This window comes from Thermobia domestica, chromosome 17, assembly GCF_964235325.1.
Source record: "Thermobia domestica chromosome 17, izTheDome1.hap1.1, whole genome shotgun sequence".
NCBI lineage: Eukaryota > Metazoa > Arthropoda > Insecta > Zygentoma > Lepismatidae > Thermobia > Thermobia domestica.
The window spans coordinates 149,290,929-149,309,234 of NC_137470.1; the positions used below are offsets into that span (position 1 = coordinate 149,290,929).

The 18,306-nt window shown below is 36.1% G+C and overlaps 1 protein-coding gene across 4 annotated transcripts in view; it reads right to left on the bottom strand.

The window, feature by feature from the left end:
• Positions 1–15,996: 15,996 nt before the first annotated feature.
• The window catches only part of LOC145674401 (venom allergen 5-like), a 103,785-nt gene continuing 101,475 nt past the window's right edge, over positions 15,997–18,306 (bottom strand). For all 4 annotated transcript variants that reach the window (XM_081744419.1, XM_081744416.1, XM_081744418.1 and 1 more), the window contains one exon: positions 15,997–16,145. The gene's annotated coding sequence lies outside the window, so the exon portion shown is untranslated. The remainder of the gene's footprint in view (positions 16,146–18,306) is intronic.

Sequence of the window (18,306 nt, forward strand, 5' to 3'; positions counted from 1 at the left end):
GTCAGGGCGGGGAAAAATATCAATAATCCCCACAATGCCCCAGATTACTGTAAAATATCTTGATCTCAGGCAGAACATTTCCTGAGACATCCCTATATATCCTAGAATCATAGTTTGCCCTTTATTATCTACAGAATAAAAATACCTTTCAAACGGACCCTTCACATGCCTCCATCATGTATCTCAGACGGGAAAATCGCGGAAAAAAGGGATTTTTTAAACCACAAAATCTCTTTTATTTACCTTTTTGCCCCTCTGGATCCACCTTGTGCTAACGCAGAGATCTGAAAAAATCTAATAAATAGTACTCGGTGGATTGAATGTTTGTACAAAATTTCAATCTTCTAGGTGCGAAAGTAAGCCCGCCAAAAAATGATGAAAATAGGCCTAACAAAAAAATTTAAAGTTATGATGTCATCACCTCCTATGTCTCGACGCAGGAAGGCGTGAAACCATACGTAACGTGTTCTACAGTGCCTCTAGACTTGAAAAAAAAGTAAAAAGCTTTATTGGTTCTTTTTTAATCGAATAATGAAGACGCTACTTTAGCACCTAAAAATAGGTACTAGAACTCCGAACGGATTCAGATTATGAGACAAGAAAAATTTTAACATTTGGATTGTAAATTTGGAGGTATCATGACTTCTTGTATCTACTGATCAAATTATATTATATATTTATTTTATTTCTCACCTAGCTCAATATAATATGAATTGTATTTCTAATTTATGTTTCTATCCTAGTCTGAAGGAAAACCTTCTTTGCGCACAGATTATAAATCTATCATTGTGGCAACGTTGGGCAAAGATCTGTGTTCAGAAAGACCAACAGAGATCTGTGCGCAATTCGGGATCTATAGTGTGCGCAATCCTGTTGCTCCCGAAAATTCTGGTCACCTTGTACAACAGTAACAATCAACGATTTCCGGCTTCCAGGACAGCTAGATTACAGGAGTACGCCACAACTCCCAGCCGACAAGCATTGCAATTTTTCTCGCTAAGTGCTGGTGATTCATAAGCATTCAGCCTTCACAGCTTTCTCAGCAGAATGTCCAGCAGAGGAATTCTTTGCATACAGTAGGTGGCTGTGCTGTCCAAGATATCAATTAAAAAAAAAAAAAAACTGAAATGATACTTTTTTTTTTTTTAAATATATGTCCATATAAATTTTTACCATAGAGTCAATGGGCTTCACTTTTACATTTTTCTACTTACTATCTTTGCTAGAAGTTGAATTCTATGCCATCTGGTAACTTTTTACTCAATTAATAAATGCAACTAGTTTTGTTCTTGATCGACGCTAAGAGATGGCTTCCTATTCTTAATCAGAAGAGCCTTTTCTTAAGCGTATGTGTATGCAGCGTTGCCAGATGTACGGTTTCGACTGTACATATATGTTAATTGCCCTTCTCGTAGCGCATATGGTCCACTGGCGTCTCTGGCATGTAAAATTTGGGGGGGGGACATCAAAGAAAGTGATTTAAATGGTACTACCTACCCTAACTTGTTTATTATCTTCGATTCCATTTGTTGCCTTTCTGCTTACCTTCACGGACCCCTTAAGGTATTAAGAACTCTGTTATAATTGTTTCGCAGCCTGAATATTATATTCCAAATAAATATAATGATTATTATTTATATGTTATTCTTTCGTTAGTAAGTAAATTAAATTAGAAAAAAGATATTGAATATTTTGTACTCTAAAATATTAGACGGGACGCGTCCCCCTCGTCCCCCCGCCAGAGACGCCCATGATATGGTCCGACACCTTCACCGTATGTTTTATATACGTATTGCACTCGAATTGGACTTTAAAACGTAGGTCGTAGTCTCATACACCCTCAGTGTTGAAATGAGATTCTAAACACCAAGCAACACAAGAACTTTATACCTGAGACACTGAAATCACATAACTTTATACGATTACTATAAAATGACACATATTTTACAATAGTCCCTACCAATCTTGGAAAGTAACGTAACGCAAGTAACGCGTTACGTTTTAAGTAACGTTTCCTAGTAACGCGTTACATTTTTTCCAAAGTAACTGTAACGGTAACGCGTTACAAAGTTTTAAGTAACGTACCTAGTTTGCATTACTTTTTTCGCGTTGCAATTAGGACGAGTAACTACAATATATGTATTTTCTTTCGGAAACAAATGTTTCTTTCCTGTAAGTGAATTTCTCAGAATGAAACAATCGAGCATGAACTACTTATGTCAGTGACCGACAGTCACCGACACACAGAGAAACAGATAAGTTCGTAGTGCCACTTGCTGTTTTTGGAAGATGCCAGCTTCAGGGAAATCACGTGTACTGATTGCAAGCATCTGAAAGATTTTGTCGTAGGCTTTGACAGCTCCAAATCAATACATTCAGTGAGTGAACTAGGAGTGCAATGATACCGGTACTCTATTTTACTTTGATTGGTGTTGTTTTTATAAAGATGGAGAACGAAAATATTTTACCGTTTGAACATTTGAAAGAATATTTTTTTCTTAAGTGCTGAGGATGGTGGTGGACAGAATTTAAAAGTAAAGTGTCTGAAGTGCCCCGGCGGAAAATATCAACAACTAGGGTGCCATAATTAACGATATACAGTAAGGGATTAATATGAATAAACTGTTCTGATGAGCAAGCCTACTTTATTATTAGAAAATAGTTTGCTGATGGTATGTAATATTGGAGTTATTTCAGATCAGTTTGCTTATCCTAGAGTCCCATTGATTATAGAGTTTGAAACTAGCTTTAAAAGGCATGTATCGATTTTAGAGTTACTAGCAAGTTTTGATTCACCCCCAGTTCGTGTTCTCATTTTATTAGTTGTAGTGTAATGTTTCTCTATATTCTGTATTTTTAATTTTACATAACAACATTGTTATTATTATATAATTAGTTTAGCAGAATAATAATAAGCAACCATTTTTTCTAACGCATAAGGATGAGCACGAGTCAAGATAAAACTCGACTCTATTCGAATTGAAATCGAAATGAAAATGAAATAAAATCTTTAAGTTTTATGTCCCACGGTTATGTCGGTTAGGCTAAAGGAGACGGTGATGATAAGAGATGAGTGAAATAGTGGAATGAAGAAAGTGGTAGGAAACGGGAGAACCCCGAGAAAACCCACGAGCACGGTGTTTGTCCACCACAAAGTCCACACGGCGCGAGCTGGGATCGAATCGGAATTAAAGTCGAGTTTTGAGTCAAGTCAAAAGTAATATTCTCGAGTCGAGTTCCGAGCCGATTCAGTTTTTCGCGTCAAGTTTCGAGTCCAGTCGAGTTTGATAAATGGCTCGTTCGTTTTAACTCGTCTTGAAATCATGGCCTGATTACACTGGAAACCGAAAGCCATAAGAAATGTAAGCTAAGCATAATATGGAATACTTTAAGTGTTGCTCACGAGAGGGGACACTGCTCGCATCTCGTCTCGTCTCGATAGCGAGACCACAAGAGATTTTTATAACAATCTCAACTCCGCTCCACTCAACTGAGAAGATGGCTCGAGCTGGCTCGCTTGGGGTGAGCCGTCGACTCGAGCTGGCTTGGTTGGGATAAGCCATCTGCTCGGTTCGGTTCAACTGATCCGAGGGCTCTAGCCGAGTCGGCTGGGTGAGCTCTTCCAATAGAAAAATATATATTTTTCGAGTCGAGACATCACTTTTACAGCACATTTTCGAGTCGAGACAGTCTCAAATCTTGTCTCGTGCGCATCCCTACTTCCACCTAATATCACTATACATAATATCCAAAAGTGTCCGGCTTATGACAAGCTTTATCCACTTGTTTCAACATCGTGATGAAAATTTTCCTATCTATGAAAATTCCTTTCACTTGCTTCTACAGAGCAATAAAACTTTCGGTCAAAATGTTGTTTCACTTTTTGCTTGAAAATGATGAAAATTTTCCGACTCATAAAAAATTCTTCAATTTTTCCATATGACAGAAAATATTTCGATTCATGAAAAATTGTTTCACTTGTTCCTACGTAGTACTGAAAATTGTCTGAGCCATGAAAATATTCAGATTCTTTAAACGATTTTTCATTTTTTAACATTTCTATACATGAATTCAATCAATTTTATCATTGTTGAGGAATTGTTACTTGATTACTGATATTTTTTAGAACCGAAAATTTTCCGGAAAAATGTAACGGGAAATTTTCCGGAAAAATACAGCGGGAAATTTTTCGGAAAATTTTCTGAAATGGAAAATTTTCCACCTCACATCGCTAAATCTCCATCGAACTCTCTCGTGCCCATCCCTACGAGTAACGCAGTATGGCATTTTATCAATGTTATATTATATGAAAATGTTCATATAGCAAGTAAAAATATGTCCTTGCATTTGCATAAAGCAATTCAGAAGTGCAATAATAATAATAAGAAGAAGAATAAGAATAAGAATAGCGGTAGTGATAGTGGTACGGAAAATTAAAGTAATATTTTTTCACATATTTAAAGTTTTGGACCTAAAAGTAACGCGTTAGTAACGCGTTACTTTCGAAGTACAGTAATAGTTACTTTTTGGGCAAGTAACGCGTTACTAACGCGTTACATTTTAAGAGAAAGTAAAGTAACTTGTAACGCGTTACATTTTTGGATCAAAAGATCCCATATATTTCAGGCAGAAATTTTCTTGTAAGAATTATATCTGGAAAACTACATATACTGTAGCCAAACCAAACCTACCACTTAACTCAGTATGATGTGCTTATTCCGTAAAAAAATATGAAATCTCGATTTAGGGTCCCTTCAAAATTTTTGTGGTCCCTCATCCAAAAAATCCAATATATTTCATTCAATGAAATATTTTCTTGTACGCCTTATATCTTGAAAACTACATATAGCGCAGCCAAACCAAAACTACCACTTAACTCAGTATGATGACCTTATTCCGTAAAAAAAAAAAAAAAAAAAAAAAAAAAAAACGAAATCTCGATTTAGGTGCCATTCAACATTTTTGTGGCCCCTGATACAAAAATCCAGTATATTTCATTCAACCAAACCTTTTCTTGTGCGTCTTTTATCTGGAGAAATGCATATAGTGTATCCAAACCAAAACTACCACTTAACTCAGTATTATATCCTTATTGCGTAAAAAATACAAAATCTCGATTTAGGAGCCATTTAAATTTTTTTTGGCCCCTGATCCAAAAAATCCAATAAATTTCATTCAACCAAACGTTTTCTTGTACGTCTTATATCTGGAGAAATGCATGTAGTGTATCCAAACCAAAACTACCACTTAACTCACAAGTAAACTTTACGTTTGGGTGAATCGAGTTGCTGACTGAGACACATATGAGAAAGTAGTACTAAATGTGGTCAGTATTTCAGTGAAGTTGTAGGTGCGAAGCTCCAGGGGTTTAGGAGATACAGCTGCCAGAACATCACATGGAAGTACAGAATAGTCTTCATACAGTTGGAGGTAAAAGCTCTGTAAGACCTCTTGTAACGACAAAAGGTGAATAACACATATATGGGTACATATTAGGACTAAGGGGAAGTCAAATAGTAAGGATATACATGACGGCGGCCATCTTGAAATCCGCCATTTTGAATTAAGGTTAAGTTTTTAAAATAGGAATAGGGTTATGTTATATATGATTTAAGGCGCAAATTTAATCAGAAGAACAATGGTGACGTTAATTTTGATTTACGCGCAATTGGTAAAAAGTTACAGGGAAATTAAATATTGTTGCAGCATATGTATTAGTCCTTTACCCCACCTTGTAAATTTTGTGTTAATGATAATAATTACTGCTACTGCTTTGACGGAATTGTTAACGACAAATGTGTCAATTGTAACTCGATTGCCTTTGTCAGGTGTGCTTACTGTGAGCAGAGCATTTGTGCAAGTCATGCACTCTTTTCTGAACTAAATATTGATTGTACTAATTGAGAACTTTTCTGGAAGACAGACCCAAGTTCAATTATGACTCAATTCCACTTTGGTCATTTTTCCTTAAATTAGCAACTTGTTTATGCGATAACAAATGCTGGTTAATGATAAAGCAAAAATGGTTATACCGTTGGATTTATGGTAAAATTTGCTATTAATAAGGTGTCAATGTTATGCGTTTTGTTTAAAACTTTTGTCTGATTCAAAATGGCGGATATAACATGGCCGCCATCAAGGCAACTCTTACCATAGACCTAATATTTATCCACCTGTTTTTTTATTTAATTATTATCATTAACACAAACACTTACTATATGACTTCCCCCTAGTCCTAATATGTATTATCTGTCAGGAAAGTAAATGTACACCTATTTTTCGAGTCTGGCATTCCTGCTCTCTATCCGTGGAGAGTATGAGAATTAAATCAATCAAATGTTTACTGAGGGGCAAAAAGAAAAGTTTAATCTGAATAAGACATTGCAGAGGGACACAAGATGTGAATACGAATAGTTCATAGTGTAAATAAAGGACGACACCAAAAGAGAAAGCCAGAAACAGCTGTTAAACTTAGAAAAAAAAAGTAAAAATTATTGAAGTGGGATCATAAAACACAAATACAACAAATACGACGACAACTAAACGGTCTCCATGCCATGATCTTGGTGTAGTGGTTAAAGTGTTGGCTTACAAATGCAAAAGTCGCCAGTTCGAATCTTCGATGAGGACTTTTTTAAAAATTTTTTGTCAATAATACATGCAGCTCATGAGAGATGGTAAAAGAGGTCGTATTTAGTCTTTCGTAGCAATTATTATTGGTAATGCTTAGTACTGATAATACTTTTTGTCTTTGTGTATTGCTTTTATTCTTTTCTTCAATTCAAAAGAGAAGAATATCCGAACAAATGCCACCAAAATTCCTCATATTTTGAATGTAAACGCCATTTGCAATTAGTAAAGAATAAAAATTGAACGTTCCGATGTAGCTGCAAAAAGTAAACAGACAAACACGGAAGTGGAGTGTTCGAATCCATACTCATGGTTATTAAAAATACAATTTCTACATGCCTTACACCTCCCGACCACGTTTCTACGTTAGCAAGTAAGAGGTTTGTGTTTAGGTTAGGCTGGTCAATACGTTTTGCAAAGGGGCCCGGTTTAGCTCGGAAGCACCACAGGTGCGAGAAGGGAGCAAAACACTTTTTCTCTCTCCCTCTGTGTGTCTATTTATCTATCTATTTTTGTATATATATATAACGCTATTTGTGAATGCCATAACCACCCTAATTTTCAGCGGATCGAGACGAAACTTAGCACAAACATTAATTGTTGAAATATCTTGATGAGTTCGTTAACCAGAATAATCAGACGAAATTGTTCAAAATGGCGGCCCTTTAAACTCTTAAAAACTTCCAAGGGAACCAAATTTCGCCCATAAATAGGTATTTAGAAAGTTTAAATAACTTTTCCTCTTTTACTGAAATATATATGTGCAGAGACTTATTGAAATATTGGACCCGATTAATCGCATAAAGAAGGTTCACGCCCTTACGCTACGGTCAGGCTTTTTTTTCTTGCAGGAGGGGATTATTTTCGTATCGGAACAAGATGATTGTTTGTGATGATATGAAATTACAACATTGAAGGTGAAGTAACTTGTGAAACGTGTTATTTGAAAGAATAATATAATAAATATGCTTTCCTCTAACACAGAGAACTGTAAATCATGTATTTCGAGTTCGGGAGCGTGAATGGTGAGGAGTGGTATTTAATTTGCTTTTTAGTAACACATTGCATTGCAAATAAAGGTAGGCAACATTAGTGGTAAGTAAAATAATAATAATAATAATAATAATAATAATAATAATAATAATAATAATAATAATGGGTGTTGTTTGTGGCAAGGCAATATCTTCAATTCTTCTTCAAACGTAGTGATTGTAACGCCATATCTCCCTTACAAACAAAATATTAGCAATTTATATCGAGAGAACGGGAAATTGTAGAGTGATGGGAGCAACGTTGGACAGTATGCACTCATAGTACTCAGAAAAATAAGCGATTTCAATGCAAAATGAACGAAGATTCATTGCCATGAGTAGTCATGGAGCCACGGCAGAGCCCTCTTTAGGCAAAATGTCGATAACTTTTATCGAGAGAACAGGAGGTGATAGTGAGATGGGACCAACGTTGGACACCGTAGACCCATAAGGCGCATCGAAAAAATTAGGGGGGCGGGCGCCAGCCAGCCTTACTTATTTCCACATAATAATATAAAATTATATTGTCGAAATACACACACGAGTTAGCTAGTAATATTTCATATTATTATTATTATTATTATTATTATTATTATTATTATTATTATTATCGACAGCGTCTTTTCATTACGTGTGCATGTTTGACATGAAGCCAAAGAAAAGATCCATCATTTGTAGAAAGAATAAGAATAGCCAGCTACTTTAATTGTGAACGACGGCGAAAAATATGAAAAGAGTGACAACCTTAGCGAAAAGAAACAATACTTTCTCTCAAATGGATAAAAAGCAAGCCGAGATAGATTCGAACTCGCATGGACGGCGCGGACAGCCAGTTCATTGTCCACTTTTTTTTTTAACTGACTCACCGAACGTGTTTTAGTAACTTACTTATTGCTAATTTTACTTGCTTCACTCGTTTAACTTGCTTTTTCTAATAACTTATAACGACAGGGACACAAACACAGAAACATCGAGGACAGTTAAAAATCATAGCTGCTCTCCCGCCGGGAATCGAACCCGGGACACCATACACCAAAGGCGCACGTGCTAGCCACTAGACCAGCGGGAAGGGCACTGCTCACTTTCTGTGTCGTTAGGGATTACGACCACTGTATTGCCAGCTATCACTTCTGTGGGTTGTATACTATGATCACATGTTTCTTCTTTGCTGGAAGAGTTAAACCTACATTCTATGTAATACATGAGGTATTTAGACCTACATGCTCTTCATATAATGTAATAAAAAGGTCATGCTGGGAATAAGAAAAAGAACATTCCTTGGACAAAACGGAAACTATTGGCATCATAAATATTTATCTACGAGGCATGCGCAGTAGTATATTTCAGAATAGTTACTGTTTAGTTCAGTAAACAAAGAAAGGGGTATAAAAAAGCAAATGTGTCGCGTCAACGACATCGACCAGAGTTCACAGGCGGAAGCAGATGTGTAGTAATACAACTTGGTTAAATTGATAATTGGTTCTTTATTCTGTAGTAGATCGTATCACAACTTTACGGGAGAGCAGGGAAAGACTTACTAACGCTGTTATATAGTAAGCTTTAGTAACACGATCATACAGACACAAATGGATGTAACTGTGAGTACTACAACTTGGATTTAACGAAAGCCGTTTAGATATTCAGTGGTTTGCAAGGTTGTATAAGACACAAAAAGTTAAGACACAATACAATTCTTCATACCTTAGCTTCCAGTAACTAGATACATGCAATTTCTGGATAGATACCGAAACTGCTGTCGGATTTTATTACATGACGTATTGCAGGATACAAAATGCTTTGCATTACTTGTTTGTTTGTAGATAGCTACTAGCTTAGTGTTCTGAAAGGTTGTGTATAAACTAGAGATAGCCAATTCCGGAATTATTACTTTTCGGACTCCCGAAAGTAAAACCGGACAAATTCCGGAATTCGGAAAATTCCGATTTTGGAATAATTCCGGAATTCGGAAAAATCCGGAATTTAGAAATTTCTGATTTCGTTTACATTCCGGAATTCGGAACAATCCGGATTTTTTTCGAAATCCAGAGTTTTTCTCAATTCCGGAATTTTCTAAATTCCGGATCCTTCCCGAGTTGCGGAATTCTTCTGAATTGTGGATTTTAACTGAATTCCATAATATTCCGAAATCCGGAAAGTGAAAGTTCCGCTTCCAAAAAATGAATTTATTTTGGTTAATATGAATCGCTGTGGAAATAAGTCTTTGACCAGGTAATGGCGACTGCTTTGAAAGAAATAGAGAGTATGAGAATTCAATCTGTCATATTTGTAGTTTCGTGTGGAGAAAAAACAAACTTGTGAACCAACGGTTTAAGAAAAACTCAAGTTATTAATGTAAACTTTTCCGACATTATAAAAGAAATACAAAAGACATTTTGAATCGAAGAAATATAACACAAGTTTGCAAGCGGAGACAAAGAAACCTAACGTAACCAGACTAAAAACGAATCGTTTACCGCGTAGCGATCAAGGTCAAGCTGTTTTCCATGGCGAGTTTCGAGTTGAGTCGAGTTTGATAATGGCTCGCTCGCTCGTTCAGCTCGTTTTAACTCCTTTTTAAATAAATGCCTGATTAGACTGGAAAGCGAAAGCCATGAGAAATGTAAGCACTAATGTGGAATACTTTTTAGTGTTGCTCACGACAGGGGTGCGTCTCGTCTCGTAATTTTAGTGCATCTCGTGGGACACTTTATGTGTATCTCGTCTCGTCTAGATAACGAGAAGACAAGGTTTTTTTATTATTACGAGACAGCCTCAAATGTCGTAATCACCAATATAAGTATATACTGTTGTTCTTAAAATCAAGGCTGAGACCTTCACTGTCGAATTTCTGAGCCCAAGCAGAAGACCAACTCGGGTAGCGATATCAACCGGCTCGGCTCGTATCAACTGAGAGAACAGCACGAGTCGGCTCGGTTGGGATGAGCCGATGACCCGAGCCGGCTCAGTTGGAACGAGCCATCGACTCAGCTCAATTGAGCCGATGGCTCGAGCTTTCTCGGTTGGGATGGGTCCCCTACTCGGCTCATGTGAACCGGTTCAAGCCAGCTAATTTGAAATTAGTCCATCGGCACGTTTCGATTCAGCTCAACTAAGCCGATGGCTCAAATCGGCTCGGTTGGTTGAGCTGTTGGCTCGGCTCACTTCTTCGTTCGGTTTGATAGTGAATGAGCTGTAAGCCGAGCCCTTCGAGCCATTGATAAGCCTAAACCCGGTCCCAGCTATTTTGAACATGTTTGGCTGAAGCCTATAACTTTTAACAATTTTTGGCTCGAGCCCGAAAACTTGCCCCTTCGGAACTCAAACCCAGAACGTGACCGATGTCCTTCCCTCTGAAGACTTCTCGACGACCGAGATCGACAGTCAATTAGCTTTTACTATTCAGATACAAACCGTATATCTTTTAAAGATTATACACGGTGTTGATATAATAATAATAATAATAATAATAATAATAATAATAATAATAATAATAATAATAATAATAATAATAATAATAATAATAATAATAATAATAATAATAAAAGTTTTAAGCTTGACGTTGAAATTTGGCAAAACTTACTTAAAAGTAGAGATTTCGGGGAAAGGGTTCCGTACCTTCAAGACACTGGCGTAGGGAAGAGGGGGCCCGGAGGGGCCGGCCCCCCAAAGAGGTCCGACAATGTGCTTTGGTACTTTGATGTTTGTAATTTTTATGTTTATATATTTTTTGTTTGTAATTTTTCTATATGTGCCTATAACAGCACTTGCCCCCCCCCAAACACACATCCTGGCTACGCTACTGCTTCAAGACACACCTCTGCAACTACCAACGTTTTAAACTATAACGTACCATTGAAGTTTCATGTAGAAAGTATTCTACTGTATGTTTTAAGGAAAAAAACTGTAATAGATATAACTGAATATCACGCAACAGTAAGGCATATAATAAACTAATTTTTAGGATATGCAGAGGTAAATATAAAAGCTTTGCTACAAAATGCCTAAACAGAGCATAATTCAATGAGCTCTGAAATATAATGTAACGAAATAGCCTATGAGATTCAGTCTACATAGCAATTGTTACTTAAAGAATGGACATACACTATTTCGAGAATCGAGACAAGACGGGAAATGTTTATGATACTTTTCGTCTCGTCTCGATTCTCATCTCCAAAGCGAGACGAAAATTTTGAGTTAGCCTTGTCCCGTCTCGAATGTAAAATGTTAATTCTCATGTTATTTTGTTTGTTTTAGAAACGAGATGAGAAATTCCTCTTCTCGTGGGCAACATTAAACCAAACCGAAATATTCTTTCCAAATGTCACGTTTCTGCTTGTAATGGTATGACCTGAGCCATAATTAGCTCCTAGCTTTTAATCTTCTCCGAGATAATAATAATTATTATTAGTTTATTATTATTATTATTATTATTATTATTATTCCTGAAGATTTGATAGTTCAAATATTGAAACACACGAGTATTCAAATATCTGAATATAATAAAACATATGTTATCGCTGATCAATCGCCATCAAAAATCCTAAAGTAAAAAAAAAAAAAAATTACAATGTGCATTCGCACAAGCACCTTGACCACTGAACCGCGATCGCTACGCGGTAAGAGATTCGTTTTTCGTCTGGTTACGTTAGGTTTCTTTGTCTCCGCTTGCAAACTTGTATGTTATATTTCTTCGATTGAAAATGCCTTTCGTATTTCTTTTATGAAGTCGGAAAAGTTTCCATTAATAACTTGAGTTGTTCTTAAACCGCTGTTTCACAAGTTTGTTTTTTCTCCACACGAAACTACAAATATGACAGATTGAATTCTCATACTCCCATTTCTTTCAAAGAAGTCGCCATTACCTGGTCAAAGACTTATTTCCGCCACGATTCATATTAACCAAATAAATTCATTTTTCGGAAGCGGAACTTTCACTTTCCGGATTTCGGAAAATTATGAAATTCAGTTGAACTCCGGAATTCAGAATAATTTCGGAACTCGGAAACAATCCGGAATTTAGAATACAACCCACAAAAGTGATAGCTGGCAATACAGTGGTCGTAATCCCTAACGACACAGAAAGTGAGCGGTGCCCTTCCTGCTGGTCTAGTGTGCGCCTTTGGTGTATGGTGTCCCGGGTTCGATTCCCGGCGGGAGAGCAGCTATGATTTTTAACTGTTCCTTATGGTTCTGTGTTCGTGTCCCTGTCGTTATAAGTTATTAGAAAAAGCAAGTTAAACGAGTGAAGCAAGTAATATTAGCAATAAGTAAGTTACTGAAACACGTTCGGTGAGTCAGTTAAAGAAAAAAATGGACAAAGCACTGACTTTTCGCGCCGTCCATGCGAGTTCTAATCTATCTCGGCTTGTTTTTTTATCCATTTAAGAGAAAGTATTGTTTCTTTTCGCTACAGGCAGAGACGGATCCAGGACCGACTTCTGGGGGGGGGCGGTGGGTTGTCATACTGTTACTTTTAAGGGCTCCAAACTTTGAGATGGGTTTTATTTATATATATAAAATGAAAAAAGTTCCCTCTTCTGGGGGAACGATCGCCCCGATCACCCCCCCCCCGGATCCGCCCCTGTCTACAGGTAATCACTCTTTTCGTATTTTTCGCTGTCATTCACAGTTAAAGTAACTGACTACTCTTATTCTTTCTACGAATGATGGACCTTCTCTTTGGCTTCATGTCAAACATGCACACGTAATGAAAAGACGCTGTCGATAATAATAAAAATAATAATAATATGAAATATTACTAGCTAACTCGTGTGTGTATTTCGACAATATAATTTTATATTATTATGTGGAAATAAGTAAGGCTAGCTGGCGCCCCCCCCCCCTAATTTTTTTCTATGCGCCTTATGGGTCCACGGTGTCCAACGTTGGTCCCATCTCATTATCACTTCCTGTTCTCTCGATATAAGTTATCGACATTTTGCCTAAAGAGGGCTCTGCCGTGGCTCCATGACTACCCATGACAATGACTCTTCGTTCATTTTGCATTGAAATCGCTTATTTTTCTGATTACTATGAGTGCATACTGTCCAGCGTTGCTCCCATCACTACAATTTCCCGTTCTCTCGATATAAATTGCTAATATTTTGTTTGTAAGGGAGATATGGCGTTACAATTATTACGTTTGAAGAAGAATTGAGGAAGATATTGCCTTGCCACAAACAACACCCATTATTATTATTATTATTATTATTATTATTATTATTATTATTATTTTACTTACCACTAATGTTGTCTACCTTTATTTGCAATGCAATGTGTTACTAAAAAGCAAATCAAATAACATTCCTCGCCATTCACGCCCCCGAACTCGAAATACATGATTTACAGTTCTCTGTGTTAGAGGAAAGCATATTTATTATATTATTCTTTCAAATAACACGTTTCACAAGTTACTTCACTTTCAATGTGTAATTTCATATCATCACAAACAATCATCTTGTTCCGATACGAAAATAACCCCCTCCTGCAAAAAAAAAAAAAGCCTGACCATAGCGTAAGGGCGTGAACCTTCTTTATGCGAGTAATCGGGTCCAATATTTCAATAAGTCTCTGCACATATATATTTCAGTTAAAGAGGAAGAGTTATTCAAACTTTCTAAATACCTATTTATGGGCGAAATTTGGTTCCCTTGGAAATTTTTGGGAGTTTAAAGGGCCGCCATTTTGAACATTTTCATCTGATTATTCTGGTTAATGAACTCATCAAGATATTTCAACAATTAATGTTTGTGCTAAGTTTCGTCTCGATCCGCTGAAAATTAGGGTGGTTATGGCATTCACAAATAGCGTTATATATATACAGATAGATAGATAAATAGACACACAGAGGGAGAGAGAAAAAGTGTTTTGCTCCCTTCTCGCACCTGTGGTGCGTCCGAGCTAAACCGGGCCCCTTTGCAAAACGTATTGACCAGCCTAACCTAAACACAAACCTCTTACTTGCTAACGTAGAAACGTGGTCGGGAGGTGTAAGGCATGTAGAAATTGTATTTTTAATAACCATGAGTATGGATTCGAGCACTCCACTTCCATGTTTGTCTTTTTACTTTTTGCAGCTACATCGGAACGTTCAATTTTTATTCTTTACTAATTGCAAATGGCGTTTACATTCAAAATATGAGGAATTTTGGTGGCATTTGTTCGGATATTCTTCTCTTTTGAAATGAAGAAAAGAATAAAAGCAATACGCAAAGACAAAAAATATTATCGGTACTAAACATTGCCAATAATAATTGCTACGAAAGACTAAATACGACCTCTTTTACCATCTCTCATGAGCTGCATGTATTAATAACAAAAATTTTTAAAAATGTCTTTACCGAAGATTCGAACTGGCGACCTTTGCACTTGTAAGCCAGCACCTTAACCACTACACCAAGATCATGGCATGGTGATCGTTTAGTTGTCGGCGTATTTGTTGTGTTTGTGTTTTATGTTCCCCACTTCAACAATTTTTACTCTTTTTTCTAAGTTTAACAGCTGTTTCTGGCTTTCTCTTTCGGTGTCGTCTTTTATTTACACTATGCACTATTCGTATTCACATCTTGTGTCCCTCTGCAATGTCTTATTCAGATTAAACTTTTCTTTTTGCCCCTCAGTAAACATTTGATTGATTTAATTCTCATACTCTCCACGGATAGAAACCAGGAATGCCAGACTCGAAAAATAGGTGTACATTTACTTTCCTGACAGATAATACCCATATATTTGTTATTTACTTTTTGTCGTTACAAGAGGTCTTACAGAGCTTTTGCCTCCAACTGTATGAAGACTATTCTGTACTTCCATGTGATGTTCTAGTAGCTGTATCTACTAAACCCCTGGAGCTTCGCACCTACAACTTCACTGAAATACTGACCACATTTAGTACTACTTTCTCATATGTGTCTCAGTCAGCAACTCGATTCACCCAAAGGTAAGGTTTACTTGTCAGTATGATGTGCTTATTCCGTAAAATATACGGAACGTTGATTTATTTAGGGGCAGTTCAAAAATTTTGTGGCTCCTGAACCAACATCTAATTATTGGTCAAGATCACAATCTTTTGATCCATTTTTTGGATCATTCCTAAAATTCTTGTCACAAGTAACTTACCCAATACCTGTCCCTACAGAACTTCTGTATTTATAACAATTTCTTGAGAATAAATTTTTTCTAGTTCTAGTTGTTGTTTCGTATGTAACGGCTTCTTATGACATAGTTTTAATTCCTAACTCTGTAGATATCAAGTTACCACTGTTTTCTCTGTGCCTCTATTTTATTATGTGAAGCTTAATATTAACAAGGTATTGCAAGGAAACTTTAACAAGCAATTTTAAAGCATAATTTATTTCACACAAAATAGAAGATATGTTAGTACATGTCGTTGCAATTATCTTTGAAGAGAGTGAGCAGTGACGTGCCATTTATGGGTACATATAAACATATAAATATAATATCCACCGTGGCAAAATACGCAAAGCTCTGGAAAAAAAATAATAATTATATTACAGAAAAGTAGTTTCGTTTATTAAAAATAATTAAATAATGCTTTATCGATAAACGACTAACAAAAATAAAACATTAATCTTAGTAACAACTGACTAAAAAAACAGAACAACTGATCATGATATGTTTATACTATATATTAAAATTCTACATTTCAACCTACTTTGTTATTCCATCATGATTTTGCAAAGATGTTAGAAATTCTAAACAGGATAACTATACCTACAATACCATTCTATCATAGTTTGTTCAACGATTTCTGTTTTAGATACTCGTACTCGGATATTAGGACATGCAGAAGGACGCTCTTAGACTTCGTTTGTTTTCCGCAGGCACAATTCCCGCCAGTGCACTTGGTTGGCTATTAAAGATTTCCTGCCAGCACTCATGTGAACGTTTTAATCCAATAGACGTCTTGTAGACGCGTTGTCGTGTAGGTGACGTTAGTTATCAGCCAGCCCATCAAATGAGGTTATTGTTATTTGGCGGGTATTTGAAGTGCTTAGTTGTCACACGCGAACAAGTGTGTTACAGTGATTTGTGAGTGGTGTGGCGTTTCTCTGTTTCCTAATGTATTGTAACTCGTGACATAATAGTGACGTGGCAGGAACGCGTAACAGACAGATCCATCATTTAGGCGGAAAGCATGCCAAAAAAAAAACGTACTCCAACTCATTGAATTAAAGTACGCCACTAATACTGCTAAAGTCTCACATTCTGTATCATACGAAGAACAGAACAATGAATTGATCATGTGATGGAAGACAATCAATAATGATACAAAGTTCTATCGGTTAAAGTGTGTTTTCTGGATAGTAAGAAATTGCAGACGTTCTAGGGGAAATCATTAATTCCCTGAAACTATTTTTTTTTTAAAGTTAACACAACAAAATGAAAAACTCAATAGTAGGAAATTATGTGTAGGAATAAGACCATAAGACTATGTATATTGGCATTAATTAATATTTTCAAGTCGATTTTAGCAGTTGTTTCAAATTTTAACACACTTATATCCAAAAATTATTAATTTGAACTTAGTTGGTTTAGCCAGAATGACGACAAAATGTTTACGATTCTCCTTTATGTGTGATGCTGGCGTGAACACTTAAACACGGATCATTGACACTTTGACAAGTTCTTATTTGTTAGCAAAACATGTGTCTTATCACATCACAGGAGAATAAATGAACTAAATCAATCACAGAAAGTAACTAAATAAACATATTCCTCTTTAGTTACCTTTTAGAAAAGTAAAATGAAAATTATTCGTAAACACTTAACCCCAGCAGCACACTTGGGGCCTCATTCCGGAGCGGTTTAGTATTAACACAGAGAAAATAACAAGACAGAGGTGTGACGTAAACAGCCAGCGATTTAGCAAGGGATCGCAGTAATCGAGCACCAGATGGCTGTGGCAGGCTTTTGAAATGATTCATTATTTCAGGAATTTCGGTTTTATGGAGTTTAACTTTGGTTTAATTGTTTTCCTTATGAGGAAATAAAGTAAGTATCAAGCTATTGAAGATCAAACGCTGTAATATAAAATTTCCTGTAATATTAATCTCGTAAATGAGACTGCCAGAGCCATCTGATGCTCAATTATTGCGAACCTTTTCTGAATCAAGTAGGTGTTTGTTTGCTTACGTTATACCTCAGCGTTATTTTCTATGTCGTATAAATTTGCGATATACAATATCACATATTGATTTTGTGATATGATGTCAATGACGCAAATTTTGCGATTTCGAATCATTTATCCTCCGCAAATTTTTACACAGATTCACCACCAAAAGTTATTAACGCATATTATGCGTTCCTTTGCTGTAGTCACATTTTATTTATTTATTTAAAGAGAGAAAAAAGAGAAGATACACAAATTTATACAAGATATCTACATTTGTTCTCAATGTATTTATCATTACAATCACTACATTTTTTTTACTAATACAAGACCTTTAAAGAAATAAGTAGAAATAAAAAGAAATAGAAAACAAAAAGTAACAGAAATACCGTACTATACGGAAGTCGGAATTCCAAATTTCCTATAATTTGTTTTGTTAATATCCTAATTTCTCACATTTAATATATGTCGTTAATAGGGAAATCGGACTTCCAGATTTCCCACACTTAATATTTC